This window comes from Cryptomeria japonica, chromosome 10 (genome assembly GCF_030272615.1).
Source record: "Cryptomeria japonica chromosome 10, Sugi_1.0, whole genome shotgun sequence".
NCBI classification, from domain to species: Eukaryota; Viridiplantae; Streptophyta; class Pinopsida; order Cupressales; family Cupressaceae; genus Cryptomeria; species Cryptomeria japonica.
The window spans coordinates 597972708-597985175 of record NC_081414.1 but is presented as its reverse complement, the minus strand read 5'-3'; positions in this window follow the sequence as shown (position 1 = coordinate 597985175).

The window sequence follows — 12468 nt, the reverse complement described above, 5'->3', positions numbered from 1 at the left end:
GGGTATACTTCCTTCATGATTTGAAGTTGTTTGAGTATTCACTTGATTGTTTGTAGAGCTTGATCCCAAAAAAATGATTTTGGGTCGCATTGTATTGGCATCTACAACACCATCATTGACTGTGTTCTTGTTTTTGTTCCAAAATCTTGGCTTATCTCTTCCTTTAAAGTCATCTTTGTTTTCCTTGAATATCTTAATGACTCCTTGTTCGATTAGGACCTTTTCTATCGCTAAGTCTTTTTTAATGATGTCCTTGAAGGTGGACAAACAAGCTTTCCTTAGATCATAGCCAATGTCTTTGTTAACATTCTAAGTGAACATTTCTACCATTTGTTTTTGTGGAATTTCACAAGAGCATCTGCTGGCTAGATTTCTCCATCTTTGTAAAAATGATGCAAAAGACTCTCCCTCTTTTTGCTTGGTGTTGCACAAGGTAGTGACTGATATGTCTATCTCTATGTTATATGAGAAATGTTCGATAAATGCCTCTGCTAAGTCACCCCATGACTTAATTCCAGGTGGAAGTTGGGAGAACCATTCCATAGCTTGATCACCTAAGCTCTGTGGGAATAATCTCATCAAATATGTCTCTTCTGAAGCTACCTCAATGCAAGCTGTGAAAAACTGTCTTATGTGTGTCTTAGGATCCCCTTTTCCTCTATACTTATCAAACTTAGGTGTCACAAAGTGTGTAGGAAAAGGAGGCATTGGAATGCTTTTATGAAATGGATAGGGACATATGTCTCTCATTGTGTAAGTTGGCTTCGGTGTATTTATGTCCTCCATTTTCTTTTGTAAGTCCTTGATTTGTTGTTCCAAATTGTTCTTAGGTGGAGACCGACTTCTTGGACCATACCCCATGCCTGAAGCACCAAGTGGAGGAGCATGTTGCATATATGGATGATATTGATCGTACAGATGTTCATATGGAGGAGTTCTATAATGATACTGCGTATATGGACCACTTGGTATAGAGTCATGGTGAGGAATGGAATATCTACTTTGTCCATGTATACCATACTCTATAGGCATGTCATGAGTTTGTTCTAGTGTGTTGCCCCCAAATTTGACGCGGGGTTTCCTTGTGTCCAAATTTTGAGCATGCCTTTGAATATCCAATTGCTTTGGTGGTTGGTCCTTAGCATTGGTATGTGAATGAGCATATTTTTTTGCATAAGACTTCCATAATGGTCTGCGAAGGTGAGTATCATATTCTTGACCATGTGTGTATGGGACCTCTGGTTTTTGAAACAAAGATGATGGTGATTTAGGCACCATATGTGGTCCTCTATTGCCTCCACTATTAGGCCTCCTTTGATCCATGTTGGAGTGAGATTGTTGCAAAGGTCTATGTTCCATTATTTGATACATGTCAAAATCATGAAGGATCTTGGCTCCACTTTGTGCCATGACTTGTAAGAAGTATTGTCTATCTCTCCTCATTATTTCCTCAACCAATCAATTAAAATGAGGATTCATAATGGTGTCTTCCACTTTTGCTAAATGTACGGAAAAGTTGTCCATATTGTCATTATGTGTATCATTGTTGTTTGACGTGTCCATGTGCTCAACATTTGGAATGTTTCTATAAGCATCCATGTTAGGTAATGTAGTATGATCAGAATTGAAAAAGATATCATTGTCATACTCATAGGAGCTCATGTTTGCGGACTCTTGAGCCTCTTTAGCTTCTCTCCTAGATTTTTGAAGACGGGTTTCAACCATGAACTAGGTATTGACCAAGATGTGTGAGACTAAATGAAAATGGAAAGAGTATGGAAGACCAAGAGTTGGATGAAAAGCAAATGAATCTGAGGTTTACTTGCAATGTCCAAAGTGTAAGACCAAGTATGTATGTAGTAGAGTAGGTGTGGCTTCCAAAGAGAGGATAGTTTCTCTTGATGAGGTAAGTTGACCTTGACTCTAAATAAGACCAAATGAGACCCAAAGGTGATAGACCTTGATGAGGGACCACTTAGCAAAATGTTGTTGTATGTAGTGTGTTGACAAAGTACGACGAGGACAAGCAAGTGACCTTTTGACTCAAGTTTAGACAAATGTGAATGTAATGTAAGGTGTAAAGCAATGATGGAATTTGTGAGACCCAAAGACAGGTTGAATTCTATATGAAACCCTGGAGAAATAACCTAGGAAGCTCAAGAATTCCGAAATTGACTATTTTTGTTTGCTGGATTGTAAAAGTTTTTTAATTCTAAACACAGACGTGCCTGTATACTGCACAGACGCGATTTCCTGACATAGACGTGGTTCTGTTTAATATAGACACAAGTATGAGATTTTGTAAATGCAATGTTGATTCTGAGAACACAGACGTGTTTTTGCCCTTCACAGATGCGGTTATACAACACAGATGCTATTATGTGAAACAAAGACGCATTTCTGCAAAATTTGTGCAATTTTTTCCAATCTGTGAAGTTGCTTTGTTGTGACCCAATCTGAATGTTTGACTTTTTTTTCGTGACAAGATGACACAATGTTGATGAGGACTCAATGTTTGCAAGTGTCTAGACTCAAAATGACTCAAAGAAAAATGTGTTGTTTGATGTAAAATTGTTTTGCACACACTTGAAGACACAAAAGACACAATGTTTTGCTATTTGGTCTTGAATGTTTGAATGTTTAAAAATAAGTCAAGCACAATTCTTATGGCTGGCCAAGACAATAGTTGTTGATCCCACATGGGGTTTTACCCCTGAGGCTATGCTATTCAGAGCAAATACTTAGATGCTTGACCCCACTGGCTCCACCCTCAGCACTCACTTCTCACGGCAGCCAAGCATCAGTCCCCACAAAAACTCCTTGTGGTGAACTTTGTATCTCTACTAAGAACCGTATGTGTGTGGGCCGCTACCAGAGGTCTGACTTCCTACCCCAACAACTAGAAGGATTTGGGCTTCTAAAACAAAAAGGTGCTAGTAAGGGCATCCACTCGTGTGGCCATACATGCGACACTTTCAGCTCTGTAAATACAGAAGGCTCCCAGCCGGTAGGGGTTACACCCTACAAATGATCAAATAAATTTGATCAAACAGGTTTATGGGGAGACATAGTGTTGGTATGAACTAATCAGCACATGTTATTCATAGTTTTCACCATGAATACAGTTATTTATAGTGGTTTGGAAGAAGATGGCTTTTCTTTTGCAACCACTTGGGTCGTTCTCTCCTCACTAGTAGTCCTAATGACCACACGGGGAGACAGGCCCTCTAAAGATTAAACAAAAAGAGCCTATTGCTCAAATCACAAAAGACAATGATTTAATTTTAGTGCACCAATTGAAGTGTTTGCTAGTCTATGAAAACAAGGCACACAATAAAGATCAAAAACCCTTGCCAAGGTCCTGCAACAAAGATTTGTTAGTAGTTTGGATTGTTTGAAATAATCACCCCTTCCTGCAAGCACACAAGTTAGGTAAATTTTAGATGCAAAAGACTTTGTGAAAATAGGGGCCTTCGACAAAATGATTTTGCTTTCAAGACAAGCTGCACCAATTTTGTTAGCTAGATCTGAAAATGTTAGCTCAAAATAAACTAGATCTGAAACATTAAATGCAAGACAAAATGGACACAGATGCAATTTTACCCTACACAGATGCGATTTCGTAACATAGACGCGATTTAACACCTCACAGACACGATTCCACAACACATAAGCGTTTTTGCAAAAAAAAAATGCAAAACAGAAAATCCTGCAAGACACAGAAGTGATTAAAATGATCACAAACGCGATTAGATCTCACAAACACGATTAAAGTGCCCACAGACGTGCCTATAATGAAACCTTGCAATCTAGAAAATGAAAATATTGCTGGAAACATAGACACGGTTCAGAGGTTCACATACGCGATTCGGGAACACAAACGAGTTTCTACAATCTGCAAAAAAAAAATGAAATAATATCAAAGACGCAGACGCGATCCCAGATGTCGCAGACGCGACAGAAAAACAAAAATGCGATCCAAAAGTATGCAGACGCAAAAATATCAAACTTTTGTCGAAAATGTCAGATTTGCAACTTCAAAACACAAAATCTGCAACAAGGATGTTAAATGCAAAAAGGGACAAGAGTCCCACCGGGTGTGCCAAAATGTATATGGTGAAAATGGATACAACAATGATGAAAGACTAAATGAATTCAACCACAAAACCCTAGCCTAACAACAACAAAGATCCACCATAACATATGAAGATTACCTAAGACAATGCAAATCAAATGAAATCACAAAGATTATACCATCACATGTCCAATAGGGTTTGGATCTCCATTCTTCCTATCTCCATTGATCTTGCTTGATATATTTGCTCTCAGATTTTATGTGCACAAGAGCTCAACAAAGAACGGAAATGTGGTTGCAAGTAGGATCGCATATGAAAAGCGTAGTGTAGTCAATTGATCAAGTAGTTAGTTAGGGTGTGATAATGAAGGAAGTATCTTCTTATATAGAAGACACCATAAGAAATGGAGGGATAAGATTGAGAGGTGTAAAAGGAGGTCGGCTATGATTAGAGGGTAGGTAAAGAAAGTAATAAAATAATGAGAGGGGTAGGTAGTGTATGAATTAAGAGATGAATGGCATGTGTCATAGGTAGAAAAGGTTAATGAATTAATTAAATAAATAAAGATTTATTTAATTAATAGAGGAAGTGGGATCAATTAAATAAATAAGATATTTATTTAATTTAGGAAAAGGATAATTTAAATAAATAAAAGTATTTATTTAAATGAGAAATAAGGCTAGAAGAGGATAAATGAATTAATTAAATAAATAAAGATTTATTTAATTAATAGAAGAATTAGGCTTAGATAATTAAATAAATAAAATATTTATTTAATTAAACTGGACAATTTTAGTTGTCTACAATATGAATACATACAATTAAGTGCACAATCAAAATTAACTTATAACATTTCAATTTATTTCCCTAGGGTAACTCAACATCACTAATTAGATATAACAAAGTAAAGATATGTATAACATTAATTAGCAATGATACATAATTTGTCCCCTACTTAACTAATGTCCATTTGACTACATAAAACATAGGAAAGTGACTATTTAACCCATTGACTACTTAATCATGAATTATTTCATATTTAATGCTTCTAACACAGTCATTTTTAATACCCAATTATCAAATGTTCCTAAGCTAAAGATCCTAATATACAAGATTATTCATACATACCTAAAATATAGCGAATACCATTTCTATACAAAATAAATCACATTAGTCATCATTAAATTTATTAATACATCTCATATAAAGTTACTATTGACATTTTTCTGTCAACTTATCTTGAGGATAACCGATCTCAGAAATCAATAGTTTCTGCATAACCTTCATGTTTTGCGTATTTTTTGGAGAAGGGAACCTTTTACCTCTGAGCTCCTTTTTTCTATTCTTGTGTTGACTAGGCCAATCAGTCAACTCACTTAATGGATACCGATTGGAGGGTTCCAATTCATCTGTGGGATGGTCTCTACATTTGTTCTTACCGGTTGATGCATTCTTTTCTGGCTCCTGCACCCCCGCGGGGTCCATTTGCTCGTTCTGACATCTGTTGTGGGCTTGCGAGCTATCTCTGATGACCCACACACCCCTTTATGGTTTTCTAGCCACTTCAGTTTGGTGCCACGGGCATGCAGGGAATTAAGTTTTTCTTCACCCGCTTCCCCACAAGTTCCTTTTGGTTGCTCTAGTTTTGGTTGCAAGCCCACAAGCTATTCGTTTTGTTTCCCCTCGCCCCCCACGTGTTCTTCTGGCTTCTCCAGTTTGGCCTTGCGAGCGAGCATGAGACTTGTTTCTCTTATCCCGCTCCCTCGCGTGATCTCTTTGGTGACATCCCTTTTACAAGTGGATGACGTGTGTGTTAGCGAGGGTGCAATGGGCCCATTCGTTGAACTCCATTGTTGATCTCCACTTAGAATCCAATCAAATGGCTACAAATTATTCTTCAGGTTGGGTCTTTTGAGCACCTACATGGAGAGATCTCATGTGCCCATCTGCACATGAGATCTTTCAATTGAAAGTTGGCATTTGATTTCACATTGAACATTGGCATTTAAATGTCGTGCAGGGAGGTGGTTGTCGACTCGATGGTCGAGGAAATTTTTTTTTCTTAGTCGGCATCCCAAATCAGATCCTTTATGCAAGATTTGATTTTGTGGCTCATTTTCAGATGCAATCCATGCTCATTCATTACAGATTAGAGACTTTTTTGCCTAGGAGTGTATTCGACCATGCCTATGTGAAGGGGTTGCTTCATCAACAAGACAACTTTGTTATCTCTAAGACATTAGACACTCACAGAAGATATTTTGCATGCCATCAGATCCTTCGTATTGACCTAATCCTTCCACTTGTAGATATTTTATAACCTAACCCTAGGGGGGTTAAGGTTTCTAGCCGTAATTTTTATTTTTGAGTTATGCCTCAACTATAAAGGCAATTTTTTTAATTTTCCAAGGGATCTTCTCTTCTTTTCTTTGGCAAAATTATTATTTTCCTACAATTGTAAATGTTGCCTTGCCTCTATATGAATAAAATTTTCTTATTTTGCCTTATTCAGTTTTCACAATTTGTGTAATTCTTATCTTCTTGTGTGAATGCATTCCTTTTGGTTGTCTTAAGTGACATGTGACTATGTTATTCTCCTCTTTGGATGTCATATGTGACCTAAGTGCAGTTCCTCTTACTATTCATAAGAATCCTAACCTTCACATTTCCTTAGGTGACAGATTTGGATAGGATTTGTGCATACCCGGGGTAATTTTGTTAATGTCTTGTGCAGTTATAGGAAGGAAGATCACTTTCCATTTAGGTGCAAACCATTTTTTCCTCTTTCAAGCATTCCCTCTTTCTACCTTTTCCCTATCAGAATCATTAGATTAGGTTCTATTGCATCAAATTGAAGAGGAAGCTGACCTTCTCTAGAGATTCAACCTCACTCCTGCAAGTACTACACTTGGGAGGTTTATTCAATGTTTCACAAGGTTGATGATCAAGTGTGATTATCATGGGGTACAAAATTTTGTGACAATAGTTTTTGGCATGCTTGGTGGGACTCCATTTCAACATTCGTGCTATGGAGGCAATCAATTCAAGAACTTGGTGACTCTTAAGGACAAATTCAAACTCTCGGTGATACCAGTTGTAGCTTTATGCCAAGAAGACAAACCGGATCATTATTTAGAGGTAATTGTAAATTCATTCAACTTCCTTATTCAGGTTATAAGAGTAGAAGAGGTAGACATTCATTGTCACCTATTAGGGGAGCTCAAGTAGAAGCATCTATACCCCTAAGGTCTCTTTCTACCCCACCATCCCTAAGACTAACACAACCCAAAAACCCTACCATCCATATCAAGAGACCCCTATTTTCTATGGAGCTGCCAAGAGCACATGCATTTGTCACCTTTAATGGTGACATCCCCTTAGTTATAACTCAAAAAGATAACATTCTAGAAGGACCCCTAAAGGCTTTACCTTTTTTTACTAGAGGGACATCTACCTCCTCGGAGGAACACATCTAGGATGTGTTAAGAATCTACACTATGTTTGATGTCACTAAAGACAATGTTGTAGTGAGGATTTTTTCTACTTCATTTAAAGGGAAGGGCCTTCAGTGGTACACATGACTAGCTCCTAACTCCATTCACAATTGGGATGAGTTGGGAGAGAAATTGTGCAAACATTTTGAAGACAAAAGTGACCATTTGTCTCTTATGGAGCAACTAACAACAATCAAAAGGGAAACACATGAATTCACGAGTGATTTTAATTACAGATTTTAGTAGACATGGGATATGATTCCATAATTGGTAAAGCCTTCATCAAACCATGCTTGTTGGTATTTCCTTAAGGCTTTAAATAGTGACATTGCCACTATGATTCAATCTATGGGAGGAAATAATCTTCCATGGGCATATGATACTGCCATAAGGGCAGAAAATTGTTCAATACAGGTTGGGAAGTTGTCCCCTAGGCCTCCAATGTCCTTATTTCTAGAAGCTCCTACCCATTAGCCTTTTTTAGCACCAATACCAACGGCATCAACAAGCCATCTACTTACACTTGTGCCTATTCCATCCCCATCAGAGTTTCAAGAGCTTAAGACTCTGGTGCAAGGACTTAGCAATGAATTGGTGACCTTGAAGAGGAAACAATTTCAAAACAATAAGCCTTACTAACAACAAAATCAAAATTATCAGCGGTAGAGATCCAATTTCCAAGGGCAAAACTAATGGACAAATGCTAGGCCCTTGAATAGCTTTAATCCTTCAACTACAAGTACCTCAAAGGCTATAGTACCAACTCAGAACAATCTTACATAGGAACAAGATTGGTGTATCCCATGCAATGGTGAGTTCTCTCAGGCCTTAGTAGCACAAAGTGAGCCAACAACATCAGGGCAACAACAATTTCTTGATTGTTCAAGTTATCCACAAGGAGATACAACTTTTGTGAATTGGTAGGAGGCTGATTTCTATGGAATAAATCAAACAAGTGGGGACAATGTGGCCAACAATACAAGGTCAAAAAAGAGGGCCATAGAGCCTAATGCTTCTTCCACCATTGAAGCTCAAGCTCCACAGGATGCAATGAAGATTACAATGCAAAAGACCCCTGAAAAGTTGACTACTCCAAATAAAGAGCGGGATTTGACTCAAAAGGTCATGCAACAGGAGCCACCTAAGGCTCCTTTAATATCAAAACTGGACGTTGTTGCTACAAAGGTCCCTATTAAGGCCGCCATTCCCTTTAACATTGTTGAACAAATGAAAAGGGACAACATCAATGTATCTATGTGGGATGCTCTTGCTATCCCATCTCAGAGAGACCTACTTCAAGAGGTAATAAAAGGGATGGAGATTGTAGAAGGAACCAGTCAAGGTTGCAACTCTTCAATTTCTACAAGCCTTGTGTAGCCTTTGGAGGTAGAGAATCCAAAGAAAATTAGTAATCCTCCCCCTTTTTATCTATCATTAATCATAGGAGATAAACTTATTCATAATTGTATGATAGATAGTGGGGCTAGTAGTTGTATAGCTTGATGGCACATTAGTTCAGACTATTGGGGTCATTAAGGATTTAAATCTAACCTTGCATGCCTGCTCGGGTTGGAGTGTGTTCCAACACATCTCAGTGATTGACCTCCTTGCTTATTTTTCCATTTGTTTATCTAGGGAATTCACTACTAAGATAGGTGGCTACCTATCTTTTGATTGGTATCACATGTTGTTTAAGAGAAGATATGGTACCAAAGTAACAATTAGGGCTAAGACTATTGCCAATGATCATATAGATCCCTATACCCCAAGTTCTATCAATATGAATTGTGCCCTCCTTGAGGAGAAAGAAGAAATTTCAGTAAGAGAGCTCGCAACTCAGTTGGAGGAGGTTCTTGATTTCCTACTTGATAAATGGGAAAATGCATTTCATTTTGATCCCATTGTTGAGATCAAAGACGCATGCCTAGGTACCTATTGCATCCATGAGGAGGATGCCCCTATCCCCAATCTCTCAAAAGAAGACAATGACATGCATGGGTTATGGGATATTTTCTTTGATGGCTTAAGGAACAAAAATGGTGTAGGGGTCGGTGTGCTTCTTATTTCTCTAAGTGGGGAGAAATATTACTTTTCTTTTAGACTTGATTTTGGTTGCACTAACAATGTGGTTGAGTATGAAGCTCTGATTTTGGGTCGCCACATGACACAAAAGAGAGGGATCAAATCCTTGAAGGTACATGGAGTTAGTGAGTTGGTTGTAAATTAGATCAGAGCTCAGAGCACCACCAAGAACAACCTTCTTAAGTCCTACAAGCATAGAGAATGAGACCTAATTGAAGGTTTTGAGGCCTTCAATATCTCTAGTGTTCCTAGAAATCATAATAAACATTCTAACCAATTAGCAACAGTTGATGCTTAACATGTCATTCCATCTCATGTTGTAGTAGAAAAAGAACAACAATTCAGACTTGTGGTGAGACCTGCAGTGCCTGATAACCAAGTAAATTGACAGGTCTTTGACTTTGATCAACAAATTGTGAGCTTCCTACAAGATGAAGCAGAGTTCTTATATAAGAAGCAAAGCATGCTGCAGGACCAGTATGGAGATTAGATTATGTAGCTGATATCAAATAAGCTACCGAAGGGATTGATCACCTTGGAGGGGATCTTCAACACTGATGATCGGATTGAAGAAGAAGCCAACCTTCTTTGGAGATTCAACCTCACTTCTACAAGTCCCACACTTGGGAGGTTGATTCAATGTTTTACAAGGTTGATGACCAAGCCTGATCATCACAGGGTGCAAAATTTTGTGACAACAGTTACATTACAATTATACATTATCATTTACAAATAGAATATTATGATTAACCAATTACATGAATAAATCCAAATTACATGTTACAATAATATTTCATGAACTTATAAGATAGATCACATCTTCTCCATGAATCCATATAAGAATAATTGAGAATAAGAAGAAGAATCCATCATGCACATGAGAAACCAACAAAGTATCCCAATGGAAGAAGGCATCAAACCACCCGACCATGTGGGATAAAAAATGTCCACCCCCATTCTTTGAAGAATTACATAAGGTCCCACACACACACTAGACCTAGGCCGACGCCTATACAACCATGGAAACATAAACACACACATAGACAAAACAAATTGAAGGACTAATCATAAAAAATCATAGGCTTAACCACTAGACACCGACACATCAGAGGCTTGAAATAATATTGAGGCTAAGGTCCTAGGACACACATAGAGGAAAGTGTCATCACATTCCATCAACAAGGGTTTCCCTGGTAGTCTCTCACTAGACCCTGACTCCCAAGTGACACCCATGTGACACCAACTCATCCTTTTGTGAAGGAAAGGAAGAATGATCATACCATTAGGCCTTCCCTATCTCATCTTGGGTCTGAGATAGCATTCAAGGCCATGAGCGAGGCGCACAATCATCTTGTTAATGTGAAAACTACCCAAACCCCTAAATTCTTAATTAAGGTTATCACTAAATTAAAGAAAACTTCTAATGAGATTCCTTGACAACCAGTTAGGGCCCCAACACCCACTTGAAAGCCACTCCCCCTAATATGCTTCTAAAACCTAAGGATCAATGGAAATATAAGAAACTCATAAATTCCTCATGAAAATTTATCACATATGTTCCATATCCAAAAATATGAACCACAATTACATATTTGATTCTAAACATATTATTTCAACCAATATAAGTCATGCAACAACGAGAAAGAAAATCTTGATAAACCAAATGACATACACAAGAAAGATAAAATAACACATAAATTCCTCAAATCCAATTAATTGGCCACTAGCTATTTTACCATAGAAAAAAATAGACCCAAACACAAAACTCTGAATTGACATAAACTGTCCTAGACTTCGAAATTGAACTAGAAATATGAAAATAGTGAAATAGTGCCTTTACTAATTCTTTTAGCGCATTCACAACTTAAACTGACACCTATACAAATTATTTTAGTGTTTACACAACATAGAGTAGTGCATTCACATCATAGAATGATACATATAGAATAGAGAATAGCACATACACTACATAGACTAGTGCATACACTAAATATTGTAGCACATACAAGACTTCTTTTAGCTCATATGTTATCTGTTTTATCGTGACAAAGACAAAATTATGACTCAGACACAAATTGAAACTCACCAACAAACTTCAGAAAAACTCTAGATTTGAAATCCGTCTCAAATGCATTAAAGATAAGGGTATTTCTTACCCAAACACATTATTCGACAATCATTAAACAAGAAACTCAACACCAGACAACATGCAACAAACACTAATTACAAAAGAAATGAACCCCGGATAATATTTTTTTCAGTAAACATAAGTAAAATAAAGACAAAAATATTCATACACATCCAATCAACGAAATACCAAGGAAAAGACTTAGATTTATTCCAGGTTGGCAATCGTATTTATATATCAATGTTTCTTTTATGTATTTTGTTTTCAAAAGAAAGAAGTAGATAAAAGATTTGAATAGAAAGGTGATCCCGCACAATTGATCAAACCACAACAACAAACAACTTCCTTTAGTGCAAACACAACTATGAAGCAATCCCAAACAACTCCTCAACCCATGCTCAAGAACGCACAAGAAAGTTATTACAAATTCCAAGTTCAAAACTTCATCTCCGAAAATTAAACCTCCCAAATTCTCCAAAAAATTGAAAATTTCTTTAACATTCTCTAAAATCCAACAACTTGAACAAAACCACCATGCAAAAACCAAAAAGCATTCCCAAAAGACCAAAAATACATGCAAGACTCAAAAATCCATCCTTTTCTCTGACACTGGGGATCAAACTAGTAATTTTCATTCGAACACCTAGTCAATCCAATCAATAATTGAATCAAATTGATAATAATAACA